Below are 19,901 nucleotides of genomic sequence, written 5' to 3'. Positions count from 1 at the left end.
CAACGTCACCACCAGAACCTTTGGCAGGCGAAGACCCCCTTTTGTCAAGATAGGTTGTACTAGTTGTCCCCTTTCAAATTGGCCGTCGTTGTTGGCTCCCTTCCCGCTCAATATTTGGGGAGAGGACCAGGGCTTATATAAGTAGGACTAGCCACCACCTAGGGGAGAGGGATGGAAGAAGGAGATAGTATCTGATCAAAGGCCAACCCTTAGCACACCAAGCACAAGAACACCTCAACCTCAGGAGGCTGTTCTTCCCCTTGTACTGTTTATCATCAGCCCAAGAGGCAATCCACCACCACCGCACTAGAGTAGGGTATTACACCACATTGGTGGCCTGAACCAGTATAAACCTTGTGTCTTTGTGTTGCGAGTGCGTCGAGTTCTTCTGCGAGACCTTAGCGAGCTAGGGCGTAGATCGGAAGGAGGGAAAGAACTTCGCGCACACCCCAGAGTTCGAACCTCAAGGGTTTGCCGGAACCCGTGATTCGACAAGCATACAAAACAGAATTTTTATTTGATGGTTCAGAGTTGGGCACATACAATTTTACTTGGAACGGCAGGTAGATACCGTATATAGGAAGGTATGGTGGACTCATATGGAATAACTTTTGGGGTTTATGGAGTTGGATGCACAAGCAGTACTCCTGCTTAGTACAAGTGAAAGCTAGAAAGAGACTGGGAAGCGACCAGCTAGAGAGCGACAACAGTCATGAACATGCATTAAAATTAATCAACACTGAATGCAAGCATGAGTAGGACATAATTCACCATGAACATAAATATCGTGGAGGCTATGTTGATTTTGTTTCAACTACATGCATGAACATGTGCCAAGTCAAGCCACTCGAATCATTCAGAGGAGGATACCACCCTATCATACCACATCACAACCATTTTAGTAGCATGTTGGCACGCAAGGTAAACCATTATAAACTGCTAGCTAATTAAGCATGGCATAAGCAACTATAATCTCTAATTCTCCTTGTGAACATGTTTCATTCATAATATGTTGAATCAGGAACGATGAACTAATCATATTTACAAAACCAAGAGAGGTCGAGTTCATACCAGCTGTCCTCATCTCAATCAGTTCATCATATATCGTCATTATTGCCTTTGACTTGCATGACCGAATAGTGTGGATAATAATAAGAGTGCATGTGCATTGGACTAAGCTGGAATCTGCAAAGCATTCAATACATGGGAGAAGACAAGGTAATATGGGCTCTTTGTTAGATTAACAATAATGCAAATGAGAGCCACTCAACATTTTCATCATGGTCTTCTCCTCTCGACCGCCAAAGAAAATAAATAGAACTATTTACACGGAAAAGCTCCCAACAAGCAAAAGAAGAAAAGAAATCTTTTTGGGTTTTATTTTTAATTACTACTACTACAAGCATGGAAAATAAACTAGCTAAAAGCTACAACTAATATTTTTTTTGATTTTTCTTAAGGTTTTTCAAACACACAAGAAGAAAGCTTAAAACAGAAAATAAACTAGCATGTATTATACAATGAAAAAGTATGAGCACCGACAACTAACATGAGTGTGTAAACATGAATGTAATGTCGGCGAGAGATACATACTCCCCCAAGCTTAGGCTTTTGGCCTAAATTGGTCTATGCCCAAGGATCAAAGTGGCCCTCTCCGGTGTATGGAGGAGTGTCCTCTGGGTGCCACTGGTTGGCTATCTCCTTCGGATCCCACTAATAAATAGACTGACGGTGAGGATCAGATAGTGGCTCTGGCTCTAGAGCTGATGTCAGGCTCTGGTATGCCTGAACAGCCTCCGGCAGAATAAGGTACATGCCTGAAAATATGTTAAACAAAGAGGGAGCAAGCAAGGTAATAGTCTCAACGTGTTTCTTATCAAACATCAGTCTATAGTTAAGAATCTTCTTCTTATTCTTAGCAATGAACTCATGTGCTACCATACTCTTATAATCTAGAACAATAGGAGGCAGCAATTTTTCTTCTTTCTCAAAATGCCTGATAGGTATGTTAAAGTGTGCAGCAAGGCGCGAAGCAAAGATGCCTCAAAGGGCAGGGCCCTTTGTACGGTTCATATTTAACCGTTTAGCAACAATAGCACCTAAACTGAAAGTAGTATCACGAAACAAGGCATGGCGCAAAATAACAATATCAGGAGCACTAAGGTTTCCACATTTTCCACGACCAATTAAGCATCTACTAGCAAATATTGCAAAGTAACATAGAACAATAATATGTGTGCTAGTGATTCTTGCATTAGAAACTTTCCTCGTTTCCCCTATAGCAATTGTATCAATAAATCCCTCCACAACATTATGATGTGGTTCCTCTATGCTGCCCTCAAAGGGTATCCTACAAATCCGGCAAAAATCATCAAGTGACATCTCCTTATGCTCATCATATAAATAAAATTCCACCGAAGGTGGTGATCTCCTAGCATGGAAATGAAAATTTTGCACGAAAATATTGGTGAGTAAGTGATACTGTTCATGCTGGTCGTGGAGGAAGTCGGTGAGGCCTGCATTCTCAGCCAAATAATAAAAATCTTCAAAAATCCCAACTTCTCTCAAGAACTCATCACAAGGCCATTCACATGGCCGAACCTCCGCAATACGAGGGAGATTATACTTGGGCTTCTTGTTCTCTTCACTTTGCTTGTCCTTCGAGCTTCAGCTCGATGAGCCCCTCAAAAATCTCTTCATCTTTTTCTGAAAATTTCTGAAATTTTAAGTAACTTAAAATAAAAGTGAACCAAACTCAAAAAGATTGATAGCAACTACTTTTGACCATATAATTTGACATGCAAGCTCAAGAACAGGGTCACCTTAGCAGCAAATTTTTTCAATAAATAAAGCACTAGACAAAAACACAAATTGGACGATTGGAGGAGTCACATACCAAAGAATAATCCCCCAAAGCAGTTTTGTGAATGGAGCTTTGAGCAAGAAGATCGAAAATTGCAGCAAGATGAGCAAGAACTCGGGTTTGAGCTGGGGGATGATTTTTTCCGGAGCTAGATGAAGTGTGTGGGTGCAAGGATAGGTGGAGGGGACCTGCTACATCTTGAGCACTGCGTTGGTTTTCCCTTGAAGAGGAAAGGGTGATGCAGCAAAGTAGCCTAAGTATTCCCCTCAGTTTTTAAGAACCAAGGTATCAATCCAGTATGAGGCCACATGCAAGTCCCTCGTACCTACACAAACAAATAAGAACCGTGCAACCAACACGATAAAGGGTTGTCAATCCCTTCACGGTCACTTACGTGAGTGAGATCTGATAGAGATAATAATGATAAGATAAATATTTTTGGTATTTTTATGATATAGATTGAAAGTAAAGATTGCAAAGTAAAATAGATTGGAAACTTATATGATGGAGAATAGACCAGGGGCCACATGTTTCACTAGTGGTTTCTCTCAAGATAGCATAAGTATTTCGGTGAGTGAAAAAAATACTGTCGAGCAATTGATAGAAAAGCGAATAATTATGAGAATATCTAGGCATGATCATGTATATAGGCATCACGTCCGTGACGAGTAGACCGACTCCTGCCTGCATCTACTACTATTACTCCACACATCGGCCGATATCCAGCATTAATCTAGAGTATTAAGTTCATAAGAACAAAGTAACGCATTAGGTAAGATGACATGATGTAGAGGGATAAACTCAAGAAATATGATAGAAACCCCATCTTTTTATCCTCGATGGCAACAATACAATACGTGCCGTTTCCCTTTTTGTCACTGGGATCGAGCACCGCAAGATTGAAACCAAAGCTAAGCACTTCTCCCATTGCAAGAAAGATCAATCCAGTAGGCCAAACCAAACTGATAATTCGAAGAGACTTGCAAAGATAACCAATCATACATAAAAGATTTCAAAGAAGAATCAAATATTGTTCATAGATAGACTTGATCATAAACCCACAATTCATCGGATCTCGACAAACGCATCGCAAAAAGAGTTACATCGAATAGATCTCCAAGAAGATCAAGGAGAACTTTATATTGAGATTCAAAGAGAGAGAAGAAGCCATCTAGCTAATAACTATGGACCCGAAGGTCTGAAGTAAACTACTCACACATCATCGGAGGGGCCATGGAGTTGATGTAGAGGTCCTCCGTGATCGATTCCCCCTCCGGCGGAGCTCCGAAAAAAGCCCCAAGATGGGATCTCTTGGGTACAGAAGGTTGCGGCGGTGGAAATAGGGTTTCATGGTGCTCCTGGATGTTTTCGAGGTATATGAACATATATAGGAGGTAGAAGTAGGTCGGTTGAGCCACGAGGGGCCCAAAAGGGTGGAGGGCGCGCCCAGGGGGGTAGGCACGCCCCCTGCCTCGTGGACACCTCATTCGTTTCTTGACGTCCACTCCAAGTCCTCTAGATCACGTTTGTTCAAAAAATCATGCTCCCAAAAGTTTCATTCCGTTTGGACTCCGTTCGATATTCATTTTCCGCGAAACACTGAAATAGGCAAAAAGCAGCAATTTGCACTGGGCCTTGGGTTAATAGGTTAGTCCCGAAAATAATATAAAAGTGTAAAAGAAATCCCATTAACATCCAAAACAGATAATATGATAGCATGGAACAATAAAACATTATAGATACGTTGGAGACGTATCAAGAATCCCCAAGCTTAATTCCTGCTTGTCCTCGAGTAGGTAAATGATAAAAGCAGAATTTTTTATGTGGAATGCTTTCTAGCATGTTCTTCAATGTATTTTTTATCTATTGTGGCTTGAATGTTCAGATCCGAAAGATTCAAGATAAAAGTTTATTGTTGACATAAAAATAGTAATACTCCAAGTATGCTAATCAAGCAATTATTTCTTATCAAAATAACATAGCCAAAGAAAACTTATCCCTACAAAATCATATAGTTTGGCCATGCTTCATTTTCGTCACACAAAATGCTCTCGTCATGCACAACCCCGATGAAAATCCAAGCAATTGTTTCATACTTAGCCTTTTCAAACTCTTTCAACTTTTACGCAATATATGAGCGCGAGCCATGGACATAGCACTATGGGTGGAATAGAATATGATGATTGAGGTTGTGTGAGAAGACAAAAAAGGAGAAAGTCTCACATTGACATGGCTAATCAATGGGCTATGGAGATGCCCACCGATTGATTTCAATGCAAGGAGTAGGGATTTCCATGCAACGGATGCACTAGACCTATAAAATATATGAAAGCTCATCAAAGTAACTAAGTGGGTGTGCATCCAACTTTCTTGCTCATGAAGACCTAGGGCATTTGAGGAAGCCCATCATTGGAATATACAAGCCAAGTTCTATAATGGAAAATTCCCACTAGTATATGAAAGTGACAAAATAAGAGACTCACTATCATGAAGATCATGGTGCTACTTTGAAGCACAAGTTTGGAAAAAGGATAGTAACTTTGTGCCTTCTCTCTTTTTCTCTTTTTTTTGTTTGGGCCTTCTTTTTTTATGGCCTCCTTTTTTTGGTCCGGAGTCTCATCCCAACTTGTGGAGGAATCATAGTCTCCATAATCATTTCCTCACATGGGACAATGCTCTACTAATGATCATCACACTTTTATTTACTCACAACTCAAGAATTACAACTCGATACTTAGAACAAAATATGACTCTATATGAATGCCTCCGGTGGTGTACGGGGATTGCGATGAATCAAGAGTGACATGTATGAAAAATTAAGCATGGTGGCTTTGCCACAAATACGATGTCAACTACATGCTCATGCAAAGCAATATGACAATGATGATGCGTGTCATAATAAATGGAACACTGGAAAATTGCATGGCAATATATCTCGGAATGGCTATGGAAATGCCATAATAGGTAGTTATGATGGCTGTTTTGAGGAAGATACAAGGAGGCTTATGTGTGATAGAGTGTATCATATCACGGGGTTTGGATGCACCGGCGTAGTTTGCACCAACTCTCAAGGTGAGAAAGGGCAATGCACGGTACCGAAGAGGTTAGCAATGATGGAAGGGTGAGAGTGCGTATAATCCATGGACTCAACATTAGTCATAAAGAACTCACATACTTATTGCAAAAATCTACAAGTCATCAAAACCAAGCACTACGCGCATGCTCCTAGGGGGCTAGATTGGTAGGAAAAGACTATCGCTCGTCCCCGACCGGCACTCATAAGGAAAGCAATCGAAGAACACCCCATGCTTCAAATTTGTCACACAACATTTACCATACGTGTATGCTACGGGACTTGCCAACTTCAACACAAGTATTCATCAATTTCACAATTACTCAACTAGCACACCTCTAATATTACCACCTTTATATCTCAAAACAACTATCAAGCATCCAACTTCTCTTAGCATTTAAAATTTATAACCAAAGTGAATTACCATGATGTTCTAAAAGACTCTCAAAATGATATAAGTGAAGCATGAGAGATCAATTATTTCTATAAAATAGAACCACCGCCGTGCTCTAAAAGATATAAGCGAAGCACTAGAGAAAAAATTATCCAACTCAAAATATATAAGTGAAGCACATAGAGTATTCTAATAAATTCCAATTCACGTGTGTCTCTCCCGAAAGGTGTGTATGGCAAGGATGATTGTGGTAAACTAAAAAGCAAAGACTCAAATCATACAAGACGCTCCAAGCAAAATACATATCATGTGGCGAATAAAAATATAGCTCCAGGTAAAGTTATCGATGGACGAAGACGAAAGAGGGGATGCCTTCCGGGGCATCCCCAAGCTTAGGTTCTTGGCACTCCTTGTTCCATATTCCATCAAATCTTTACCCAAAACTTGATAACTTCACAACACAAAACAAAAAAAAATCTCGTGAGCTCCGTTAGTAAAAGAAAACAAACCACCACTTCAAGGTACTGTAATGAACTCATTAATTATTTATATTTGTGTTAAACCTACTGTATTCCAACTTTTCTATGGTTCATAAACTCTATTACTAGCCATAGATTCATCAAAATAAGCAAACAACACATGAAAAACAGAATCTGTCAAAAACAGAATAGTCTGTAGTGATATATAGGTTTCGAATACTTCTGGAATCCCAAAAATTCTCATATAAATTGCTGGACTTGAGGAATTTATCTATTAATCATCTGAAAAAATAATTAACTAAATATCACTCTTGAGTAAAAAATGGCAGCAAATCTCGTGAGCGCTAAAGTTTCTGTTTTTTACAGCAATATCGCAAAGACTTTCCCCAAGTCTTCCCAAAGGTTCTACTTGGCACAAACACTAACTAAAAGCATAAAACCACATATAAAAAGAGCTAGATGAATTATTTATTACTAAACAGAACCAAAAAGCAAGAAACAAAAATAAAATTGGGTTGCTTCCCAACAAGCGCTATTGTTTAACGCCCGTAGCTAGGCATAAAAGCAACGATAGATCTAGGTATTATCATCTTTGGTATGCGATCCATAAGTGGCTCTCATAATATACTCATAAGGTAATTTAATTTTATTTCTAGGAAAGTGTTCCATGCCCTTCCTTAACGTAAATTGGAATCCAATATTCCCTTCCTTCATATCAATAATTGCACCAATTGTTCTAAGGAAAGGTCTACCAAGAATAATAGGATATGTAGGATTGCAATATATATCAAGGACAATGAAATCTACGGGCACACGATTCCTATTTTCAACAATAAGAACATCATTAATTCTTCCCATAGGTTTCTTAATGGTGGAATCCGCAAGATGCCAGTTTAAAGAACAATCATCAAATTCACGGAAACCTAGCAAATCACAGAAAGTTTTAGGAATCGTGGAAACACTAGCACCCAAATCACATAAAGCAAAGCATTCATGATATTTAATCTTAATTTTAATAGTAGGTTCCCACTCATCATGAAGCTTTCTAGGGATAGAAACTTCCAATTCAAGCTTTTCCTCATAAGATTGCATTAAAGCATCAACGATTTGTTTAGTAAAAGCTTTATTTTGACTATAAGCATGCGGAGAATTAGCGTGGATTGCAACAAGGAAATACAATCTATTAAAGAGCAATTATCATAATTAAATTCCTTGAGATCCAATATAGTGGGTTCATTTCTATGTAAAGTTTTAACCTCTCCAATCCCACTTTTATCAATTTTTGCATCAAGATCTAAAAACTCTGAATCATTAGGACGCCTTTTAACTAAAGTTGACTCTTCTCTAGTCCCATCATTATCAAGATTCATATTGCAAAACAAAGATTTAATAGGGGACACATCAATAACTTTTAGATCTTCATCCTTATTATCATGGAAACTAGAAGAACACGCTTTCACAAAGCAATCTTTTTTAGCACGCATCCTAGCGGTTCTTTCTTTGCACTCATCAATGGCAATTCTCATAGATTTGAGAGACTCATTGATATCATGCTTAGGTGGAATAGATCTAAGTTTTATAGAATCAACAGGTCGGGTGGTAGGTGCGACATATGCCAACGGGTGGCTTATCATTGTGGGAGCCAGTAAGACGTCGCCGGTGCCTGGAAACGGGATGAGGCGAAGACATGCATGCCGACGAATCTTACCCAGCTTCGGGGCTCTCTGTGGAGATAACACCCCTACTGCTGCTCTGCGGGGTCTCCGCATGATCACTAGATGGGCAAGTAGCTACACAATGCTCCTTGAGCTGTTCGGTGAGAGGAGGAAGAAGGGCACGGCTAGCTTGCTTCTTCTCCTCGTGTGGTGTCTAAAACTAGCTGAGGGTCCAACCCTATGCATGGGTGCCCCGGGGGGTTTATATAGGCCTACCCCCGGGGGTACAATGGTAATCCGTCTGGGCGCGGGGCCCAGCCGTTTGTGACTGTGCTCGCCGGCTTCTGCGCCGGCTGCTGGGGCCCGCCGGCTGGTGGGCCCCGCCGGCTGCCGGCCCCTTGGTCGACAGGCAGGCCCCACTGTCCAGGGCCTGGTCAGCGGCTTGTTACTGTTGCTCTATCTTGGTGACGTGGGCTTCGTCGTGGTAGGCGCGGCTACAGTGCCGCCGCCCGTCGGGCATCCGCTGTAGCCTCTCCGCGTCTTGTCTCCTTAATGGGGCGTCTCCTTCGAGGGAGGCGGCAAGCCGGCTGTGGGGAGCCGGCTCTGTCTTGGGCCGACTGGGGGGAGCCGTGGCCGCCTTTGGGTGTCTCTCTACCCGAAGGGGCCCACCATCTGTGGGCCACGCTGGCGGCCCGTCATGGGTGACGCCAGGGTCAGCATGGCAACAGTGCCGTGCCGGACGGGTCATGCCCACTCCGTACGGCGCACTATGCCAGGCATGCTCCGGGATTCGGGGGTGGCAGGCTCCACTGTAGCCATGCCCCGTCACATCGCCGCTAGGTGGATGCAAACTTTGAGGGTACGGTCTCGACCGCTTTATGGGAGCCGGCTTCTTGGAGTCGGCCTTCTCGCGGCCGGCTTCTTGAAGGCGGCCCTCCCATGGCTTTCTTCATGAGGGCTAAAGTCGGGCCACCTTCCGAAAGCCGGCCTGGGTGACCGCCAGCAGGGGGAAGGCGGCCCCATGTCTTGGATTCTTAAGAGCGGGACGGGCTCGTAATTTTTTCAGAAGGGACAGGGGAAGCCGGCTAGGCTACCCATGGCTATTTACTCCGACTGTAGTCCCCGAAGCTAAGCGAGCTTCGAGGCGGACAAAGGGATGAGAAACTTGGTCAGCTTCCTATCCTGAAGAGCCAGCTTCGCTGGTGTACACCGATTTGGGGGAGCCCCGCGTCTTGCAGGCGGGAAAGGGGTCGACCCGCATGCTGACCGCGGGCCCTCCCGCGGCCACGTGGCAGCGAGATCCTGCCAGCGCACGCGCGCGACGGGACGCCACCGCAGGCCCGGGCCCGCCACTCCTAGGCCTCGGCCCGAGCGCTGATCTTTTGTGGCCCAGGTGGACCGCTCGCCTTCCCGTGGCGATTTTATTTCGCCGTTAAGGCGCAATAAGCGCGGGACGTGGGGGAGTGGGCACGATCGATCCCCACGTTTTCCCACACCGCGCCTCCTCGGCTCCGCCACGCGAGCTTATAAGTAGGGGGAGGAGGGGGAGCGACAGAGGTTCGCACGCTCTCTCTCGCTCCGCCCCCCCTCGTCCTCCTCTCTTCCTTTCGTTGCCGCCGCAGCCTCCCGTCTCAGCGCCGTCGTGCCGCCACATTGTCTTGCTCCCATGGCGCTGTCGAGCTCGTGGGATGGCTCCAACGTCCATGAGGACCACGTTGAGTTCCTCCGACAGACTCGGCGCCTGCCCGACGTCAACCTCATGCGGGTCCGCCTGGCGCCGGAGACGGAGATTTTGCCGGCACCGGAGGAGGGCGAGCGGGTCGTCTTCCGCTCGCACTTCCTGCGCGGCTTCGGCCTTCCGGCGAGCGGATTTCTGCGCTCCTTCCTTGAGTTCTACAACCTTCAGCCGCATCACCTCACGCGCAATGCGGTGATGCTACTGTCGGCCTTCGTCTCCCTCTGCGAAGGTTTCTTGGGGCTGCTCCCCACGCCGGAGCTCTGGGGGGAGTTCTTCCAGAGCAAACTCGGCACCATCATCGCAGGCATGCCCGCCCCCTGCGGGGCCTTCATCACCATGAGGAGGGCGGGCGAGAACAACCCGTTCCCGCCCATCCTCCTAATCCAGTCGGTGAAGATCTGGCAGAAGTCATACTTCTACGTGAAGAACATCGCCGAGCAAGGAGACCACGTCAACCTGCCGGCTAACGTAGCCGGCCCGCCGGCTGGGAGGGAGCCCTCATGGAGTTTCCGGTCCCGGTCACTGTCTCAGGCCGGGAACGCCGCCGTCTCCCAGCTTCGGGTGATGATCCAGTCAGAAGGCCTGAGCGGGGCCGACTTGGTGGCCGCCTTCGTGGAGCGCCGGATATCTCCTCTCCAAAGCCGGCCCCACATGATGTGCCAGATGAGCGGCCGCTTCGACCCAAGCCGGCTGAGCACCAGGGAGATGCCTCATGCGGAGGTATCGTATATGGTAAATTACATCTCCAATTGCAAGCTCGCCGAAGACTGGCGATACGGCAAGGCGCCGTATTCTCGCGCCAACCCTCCGCCCGTGGTAAGCCTTCCTCTCTTTCTTCTTTTCGTTGGTAGCCGGCTTTATGATGGCCGGCTTCTGATCAGTCGGTTCTTCTTAGCAGAACCCCCTTCTCCCGCCGACGACCGGAGCAGCGGGGATAGAACGCCAGTATGCCCCTGACCGCACGGCGGACGACGTCGACGACCCGGATTTGGGGGCGGCTGCCATGGAAGACGCCGTCGTGGGGGACGACGCCGAGCCCGGGGGCTCAAGGCTTACCGCCAGCTTCGAGGACTGGCCGGATGATGCTGAAGCCGAAGTCGCCCCGCGTCGCCAGCCAGCGGCCGCCATCAGGGCGCGGGCTCGTCCATCGCGCCGGCTGCCGGCGGCGGCACACAGAAGCGCCGGGCCGCTTCAGGCCTCTTTGGCAGTCGGCCGAAGAAGTCCAAAGCCTCCACCGCGGCGACCAAGCGAGATGAGGCGGCTGCGAAAGCGGCCCGCTTCCGCAAGGCGGTGAAGCAGCCTCAGGCGGTCTCAGTGTAAGTCGTCAATTGCCCTGTCGCATGCTTTTCATCGTTCTCTCTTGTTCGAAAATTCTTCTTAACTTTTTCCCGCTTGCTGGACAGGGCGCCGCTTTCCCTTGAGCGGGTCCGGGCGGCTCCGTAGTTGGGCCGACTGGAGGGTCTTCAAGCTCCCGCCGCGTGGACCCCCGCGCCGACCTCAGGGAGGCCACAGAGCGGAACGCCCGTGAGGCGCGGGAGGAGCACGAGGCGGCGGAAAAAGCGGCCGCCCAGGCGGCGAAGGAGCAGGCCGATGCGGCAGCCAAGGCCCAGGCGGAGGCGGCGACCGCGGAGACGGAGGCGGAGGGCTCGCGCAACCAGCCTCCGCTGCTCGCCATTCCCCTCCGAGCCGTGGCCCCTGACACCAAATTGCCCTTGGCGGAGGAAATCGTCCAAGACCCGCCACTGATGGAGAGGGGGGAGGACCCCGTGGCCTTTGCGAGGAGAGCGCCGCCAGCAGCGCCAACCGGAGCGGGCCAAGGCGGCCAATCGTCAGTGGCGCCAGAGGAGCCGGCCGGGCGTGAGCCGGAGGACAAAGCCGGCCTCGAGATGCAGCCGGTGACGCACCGGCGCGCAGGGGGAGGCGCCGCTCCACCGGAGTCGCGCCGAGTCGTGGGCGCCAGTCAGTCGGCGGAGGCTCTGGAGACGGCCAGCACCGCCACGTCCGAGTGGATTCCCAGCGGGGGGACTGGCGAGCTGAATGTGGCGGCTCAAGAGGTCCGGAGCCGGCTTCAAGCTCAGGCCGCCCTGCTGCAACAATACACTCAGGAGTTCCTGTCGACGCGGGCCGCCATCCGGGTGAGTCTTCCATTCTTGGCCGCTTTGATCTCTTGATTTCTTCCGTGGGGGCGCGTCAGCGCACCCACTGGGTGTAGTCCTCGAGATTCGGGCCGACTGTTGCGCAGTCGGGTCGGATCTTTCTTGACGGCTACCTTATTTTTGCTTCTCGTCTGAACTCCCAGGAATATCACAACTCCCGTGCTGCCGCCTTCAACTCCCAGGCTCGGGAGTTGGGTCAGAGGACCGACGACCTGACCGACAGCCGAAGTAAGTACTTGATCTTGTCTGTCTCCTGTGGGGGCGCGTCAGCGCACCCACTGGGTGTAGTCCCCGAGATTCGGGCCGACTGCTGAGCAGTCGGGTCGGATCTTTCTTGACGACTTTTTCCTTATTGGTTTTTCTTTTTCTTTGTCTTCAGGGGCCAACGCCGACTTGAGGAAGGAGCTCGGCGAAGCGCAGGACGCCCTTCATACCAAGGATGCCGAGTACGCTGCCTTGGTCTAGGAGCGTGATCGCCTGGCCAAGAAGCTGGCCGACCAAGAGAAAAGCCACAAGGTGGCCCTGCAGAAGGCGCAGGATAGCGAGGCCGCCCTGAAGGCAGAGTTTGAGACCGAGGCGGCGAGCTGGGCTGAGACCCGGCGAGCACTGGATGAGGCTTCGGCCGTATCAAGGACTTGATCGACGGTAAGCTGCCTTCCTCGCTCCTCTCCGGCCCCTTGCCGCCTGGGTTTTTGGCTGAACTTGTGCTACTGCTTATTTTTTTTTGTGCAGACTACTTCCCCGGCTACTCCGCCTTCGCCGCCCAAAGCATCGAGGCCCATCGCGAGGCGCACCGTCAGGCGGGGGCCAACATCGCGCCGGATGCGAACCAGACACTTGAGGAGCAGCTCTTGGCTGTCCAGGCGCGGTTCTGGCCGGCTCATCGGATGCTTCGCCGGCTCCAACGTGCCGGGGCGCAAGTGTTGGCCACCCTCTGGCCCGGCAAGACGATCCCCCGCACCCCAAGCCGAACTGCCGACTGGCTGGAGGTTGCAGTCGGTCGCTTTGAGGCTTGGAAGGCGTCGGTGGCCCGCCTCGGAGCCGGGCGGGCGTTGGAGTTCGTTCGGGCTTGGTACCCAGGGCCGAACCTGGACCAGCTACACACTTGGCGGATGGAGGCCGACGCGGAGCTGGAGGAGGTGAGGCCGGCTATCGCCCAGCGGGCTTTGACGATCGCCGAGTGCACCGACATCAGCGTTTTTGCACCCGAAATCGATGATGACGGTGTTGCCCAGCCGGAGGAGTGGTTCGGGCTGAACCCGGCGGTGGGCGAGGACTCGGCAGAGGAGATCGCCTCCAGCGACGAGGGCGAGGATGAAGAAGAGGAGGACGGCGAAGACGTCGAGCCGGCTAGTGGAACAACCGGCCGACCTCAGGCCGACCGTGCCTCGAGCAACGAGGCGCGTGGAAGCGCGCCCTCTGCGGGAGGCGGTGACCAAGCCGAGGTTCGCCAGCCGGCCGATCCTTCAGCCGGCACAACCGTCTCCACCAACCAGCCCGGCTCGTCGGTCGCTCCGCCAGCTTGACCTGCCGTCCTTCTTTTTCCTGCTTGTTGTCTTTTGAACAATCTTCATTAAGTTTTCGAAGTTCCACCCACTGGGGGTGTATCCAAACTATGTTGAATGCTGGCCTCTCGGAGGTCTTTTATGTAAATATTGTTATGTGCATGTTTGGTTTCCATTCGCATATGCTTTTTATCCTTAGGCCTTTTCCTTTGCCGCCTTCCCTCTTTGGGGAGGCAAGTACTCGAGCTTTCTTGGATTGAAGTGAAGTGAATGGAAACCGGCCGACCGGCTACTCTGGTAGCCAGTCGGCGGTGGGAGAAAAACCGGCTTTTGTTATATTAGTCTGTTAGTCCCTAGCCGTTTTTTGTGTGGGCGCCCGTTCCTGCCTTTAACTCTTGCCAGCCGGATAGCCGGTTCTTCGAACTGCGACTTTTGGCAAGAGAAGGCTTGGGAGCCGGCACACTACTTGTTTGACCGCGGGTAGGACTTCTAATATAACTCCAATCGGCCAGTCCCCGAGCCGACTAGTCGAACCCGGTGCCGGACGGAACAAGTAAATGAAATGACAAGATCATAAGCATGATACTTTTCATTCATAGATAAGAGATGGCAGTCCCCGAGCCCTCCTCGGGGGGCCTATTGTCTCGTACTTAATACAAAAGTTAGCGTGATACATACTGCATTTCAACTGTAAAATCTTCGAAGGAGGTTGGCGTTCCATGGTCGTTCAGATTCCTTGCCGGAGTCGTCTCTCTTGCGTGCCTTCGGCTTCTCTGCGTTGATCAGGTAGTAGGAGTCGTTGCCTAGAGCTCTGCTGATGACGAAGCGGCTTTCCCAAGGGGCCGAGAGCTTGTGCTGGCCAGCTGTTCGCTGGATCAGCCGGAGCACAAGATCGCCCTCTTGGAAAGATCTTGGCCTGACCTTTCGGCTGTGGTAGCGGCGCAAACCCTGCTGGTAGATGGCAGACCAGCTGAGGGCTAACAGCCGGATTTCTTCCAGCAGGTCGACGCCGTCTTCTCGTGCTTCCTTGGCCTCCGCTTCCGTGTACATGGTTACTCGAGGCGAGTCGAACTCGATGTCAGTTGGGATGACCGCCTCGGCACCATACACAAGGAAGAAAGGGGTGAAGCCGGTTGACTTGTTTGGTGTAGTGCGCAGACTCCAGAGGACAGCCGGCAGCTCATCGAGCCAACAGCCGGCTGAACGCTCCAGAGGTACGACCAGTCGGGGCTTGATGCCGGAGAGGATGAGGCCGTTGGCTCGCTCGACCTGGCCATTTGACTGCGGGTGGGCGACGGACGCTAAGTCCAGCCGAATACCTTGGGCTGCGCAGAAACGTGCCAAGGCTCCTTTGGCAAAATTCGTGCAATTGTCGGTGATGATGCTGTGTGGCACGCCGTACCGAGTTGTTATGTCTGCGATGAATGTCACAGCAGTCGGCCCATTCAGCTTCTTGATCGGCTTTGCCTCAATCCACTTGGTGAATTTGTCCACGGCGACGAGCAAATGCGTCATGCCGCCACGCGCCGTCTTGAATGGGCCCACCATGTCCAGCCCCCAAACGGCGAAGGGCCAAGTGAGGGGAATGGTCTTGAGTGCCGAAGCCGGCATGTGTTGCTTGGAGCTGAAGAGTTGGCACCCCTTGCAATATTTAACTAATTCTTTGGCGTCATCCAAAGCAGTCGGCCAGAAGAAACCATGGCGGAAGGCTTTGGCGACAAGTGATCTTGAGGACGCATGGTGGCCGCATTCTCCTGGGTGAATGTCTCTGAGGATTGCAATGCCCTTCTCTTGCTCGACGCACCGTTGGAGGATTCCAGTGACACTGCGCTTGACTAGTTCTCTGTTGACGATTGTGTATGCTCCGGCTCGACGTTGGACTTGTCTTGCCTCTATTTCGTCAGCCGGCAGATCTTGGTTTACTAGGAAGTTGAGGATGGACTGAGCCCATGACGGAGCCGCGACTTCTCCTGCTGCCAATGTGGCTACTGCCACCAGGGTGGGCAGGCTGGGTGGTGAAATGCTAGAGTCGGCCGCCGGCTGTTGTGTTGGTGCAATCCCTGGGCCGTCTACTGCAGTCCCCGAGCCGGTTACCGAAGTCCCCGGGCCGACTACTGAAGTCCCGGGGTCGCCCGCTTGGTTCTTCGAGCCGGACCCGGCCGCGTCGGGGTCAGGCGGAATGAAGATGGAATCGGACTCTAGAGACGGCTTGATGGACGGCTTGAGGAGGCGTTGTAGAGCGACGCCGGTTGGTATTGCTTGCTGAGTGGAGCCTATTCGAGCCAGGGCATCGGCTGGCTCGTTGTCGGCTCGCGGTACATGGAGGAACTCGCATCCTTCAAAGTATCCGCTGAGTTGTTGAACCAGGAAGCAGTAGCTCTCCTTATTTGCGTCCTTGGCGTCCCAGTCGCCGGATGATTGCTGAACCACCAAGTCCGAGTCGCCATAACATAGGATCCGGCGAATGCCGAGCTCTTTGGCAAGCCGGAGCCCGTGTACGAGCGCCTCGTACTCGGCCACGTTGTTGGAGGCGGCAAAGTGAATCTGCAGCGTGTATCTGAGCTTGTCGCCTTTGGGAGAGGTAAGGACGACGCGGGCTCCCAAGCCGGTGTGCATCTTGGACCCGTCGAAGTGCATGCGCGAACGGGTGGAGTCGGGAGCCGGCGGCAGGTACTGGGTCTCGGCCCAGTAGACGAGGAAGTCGGCCAGTGCTTGGGACTTGATGGCGGTGCGGGGCTGGTAGAAGATTGTGTAAGGGGCCAGCTCGATGGCCCATTTCGCCACCCGGCCGGATGCATCCTGGCTGCCTATGATCTCGGCCAGCGGGGCAGTGCATACGACCGTGACGGGATGCTCTTGGAAGTAGGGCTTCAGCTTCTTGGCGGTGAAGTACATGCCGTAACACACCTTCTGGTAGTGCGGGTAGTTCTGCTTTGAAGCGGACAGCACCTCGCTCAAATAATACACCGTCCTCTGGACCGGCTGGGCTCGGCCTTCTTCTGGGCGTTGGACTACGATGACGGTGCTAACCACCCGGCTGGTTGTGGCAATGTAAAGGAGCATGGGCTCTTTCTCAGTCGGCGCCGCTAGGAACGGCGGCGTGGCCAGCATCTTTTTTAGCTCGTGAAAGGCTTGGTCGGCCTGGTCGTTCCACTCAAAGTGAGTGCTCTTCTTCATGAGGCGGTAGAGGGGGAGAGCTTTCTCTCCGAGCCGGCTGATGAAGCGGTTCAAGGAGGCCAAGCATCCGGTGAACTTTTGGATGTCTCGCAGCTTGGTGGGGATCGCCATTCTCTCGATGGCCTTGATCTTCACTGGGTTGCATTCGATGCCGCGTTCGGAGACCAGGAAGCCCAAGAGCTGGCCGGCTGGCACTCCGAACACGCATTTCTCGGGGTTGAGCTTGATTTGGAACCGGCGCAGGTTCTCAAACGTTTCCTTGAGGTCTCCCAGCAAAGTGCCGCGCTTCTCCGTCTTCACCACAATGTCGTCCACGTAGACGTGAGCGTTTCTGCCGAGTTGCTTGAGGAGGCACTTCTGCATGCAACGCTGAAAAGTGGCACCGGCATTTCTTAAGCCGAATGTCATAGTCAGGTAGCAGAAGGCTCCAAATGGCGTGATGAAGGCGGTCTTCAGGCGGTCGTCCGGATCTAGCTTTATCTGGTGATATCCTGAGTAAGCATCCAAGAAACTCAACAGCTCACATCCGGCTATGGAGTCTATCACTTGGTCAATCCTTGGTAGGGCAAAGGGATCTTTGGGGCAGGCCTTGTTGAGGCTTGTGTAGTCTATACACATGTGCCACTTGTTGTTCTTCTTTAGCACAAGGACCGGGTTGGCGAGCCACTCTGGAAAGAAAACTTCCATAATGAAGCCGGCTGCCAGAAGCCGGGCTATCTCCTCCCCTACAATCCTGCGTTTCTCCTCCGACAGTCGGCGAAGGGGTTGTTTGACTGGCTTTGCGTCTTCTCGGACGTGTAGTTTGTGCTCGGCGAATTTCATCGGAACACCCGACATGTCCTTGGGGGACCATGCAAAGATGTCCCGATTCTCACGGAGGAAATCGGCAAGCTCGCCTTCCTATTTGCTGTTCAGGTTTGCCCCGATGATGGGAAACCTCTCTGGGTGCTCGGGGTCAAGAGGTATCTTCTTCGTCTCCTTGGCCGGCTGGAAAGATCCTTGAGCATCATGCTCCTTGGGGTCTGGGGACACGGCCGACTGCTTGCCGGCTATGGCCATGACTCGGTCCAACATCTTCTTTTCTTCGGCAATCACAAGGGACTCGGCTAGCCGGCTGCTGGCTGCTGCGCACTCAGAGGACTTCTTGTAATCGTCGGCTACGGTGATGACGCCTTTGGTGCTTGGTATCTTCATCTTGAGGTATGCATAGTGGGGAACTGCCATGAATTTGGCCAAGGCAGGTCGGCCAAGCAATGCATGGTAAGGGCTCTCCAGGTCCACCACATCAAACCAGATCGCTTCCCGGCGGAAATGCTCCTTGTCCCCAAAAAGTACATCAATCTTGATCTTGCCAATGGGGGCGCAGGACAGGCCGGGTACGATGCCATGGAAAACTGTCCGAGTAGGCATGAGCTGCTTCGTCTTGACGTTTAGCTTCTCCAGGGTGTCACGGTACAGGATGTTGATGCTGCTCCCGCCATCTATCAGCACGCGGGAGACGCGGGCGGCGCGTCTGTCCGTTGCAAGGGTGGCTTCCAGGACCAACGCATAAGAACCGGGAGACGGCATCACCTCTGGATGGTCGGCCCGGCTCCAGCTGATGGGCTTTTCTGACCAATGCATGTGTCCGGCGGGGTTGGCAGCGACCATGCTGACTTCCTGGTGCTCTCGGCGTTTGCTGCGCCGGTCTTCAGGCTGGCTTGTAAAGATGATGTAGGTTGCTTGCTCGTCGGGGAATTCGTCGTGCACAGCTCCGACTGTGGGCCGAGCGGTCGGAGGCGGCGGGGCCGGGGGCGGTGGGCCGGCAAGCGGAGGCGGCGTGAGCCCCTCGCCTTTGGAGATTCGGGTGAGCCAATGGCACTTCCGGGTTGTGTGGTTGGACGGCTTCGCGCCGCTGTGGAACTTGCAGGGGGCGTCGAGAGTTTGCTCATAGGAGAAGGCCGGCTGCCAAGCCGGCCTGCCGCCCTTGGGCTTCTTGGGCGCAGGTCGCCCTTCAGGCGGCACGTCTTCAACTGTGGCCACCTGCCAACTGGTGGGAGGCGGCGCGGGGCCCTTGCGCATGTGGTCGTTCGAGTGTGGGCGTCGGCCGGAATCCCCAGCCGTCGTCTTGGGCGCCGGGTTGAGTACTTTTCCGGACGCGTCTACCCGAAGCTCGGTCTTCATTGAGGAGTCGGCGGTGGCGTACTTGTCCGCTTTGTCCAGAAGCTCGTCGAGGGTAGTCGGCTCGTCGCAGAGGAGCTTGTGCTTGAGGAGGGTGCCTTCTTGGCATCCGGCTGTAAAGTATTCCATGGCTTGCACCTCGTGCTCCCCTTCGCAAGAGTTGCGGAGCTCGGCCCAACACGTGAGGTAGTCGCGAGTGGACTCGGCGGGGCCTTGTACGCACAAGGAGAGCTGTCTAGGCTTGGGAGCCCGCTTTTAGGTGCTGGTGAAGTTGCGGATGAAGGCTTCTGTGAAGTCTAGCCAGCTGTTGATGCTGCGTTGTTTGAGGCTGTTGAGCTAGGTTCGCGCCGTGCCTTGCAGCATGAGGGGCACATACTTCACGGCAACGCGCCGGTTGCCGTTGGCTATGCTAAACGCAGTGGAGTAGTCAATCAGCCAGTCCTCCGGCTTCACGGAGCCGTTGTACTTGGGCGTGTCTCTTGGGAGCGAGAACCCTTTGGGGAAGGGCTCGTCGCGGATTCGGGGGCCGAAGCAAGGCGGGCCGACATCGTCTTCTTCTTCCAGCGCCAGGGATCCCGCCAGGCGGTCGATCCGATGGCGGGCGTCGTTCTCGCCGACTCCTTCACGGCGACCTAGTCGGCCGCTGAGAGTCGGGTGCGCCACCGGCGGCGGGGCGGGATATCTCTCTCCACGGGGTCGAG

The sequence above is a fragment of the Triticum urartu genome, chromosome 3, assembly GCF_003073215.2.
Source record: "Triticum urartu cultivar G1812 chromosome 3, Tu2.1, whole genome shotgun sequence".
Lineage (NCBI taxonomy): Eukaryota > Viridiplantae > Streptophyta > Magnoliopsida > Poales > Poaceae > Triticum > Triticum urartu.
Note: the sequence above shows the minus strand (reverse complement) of the source record.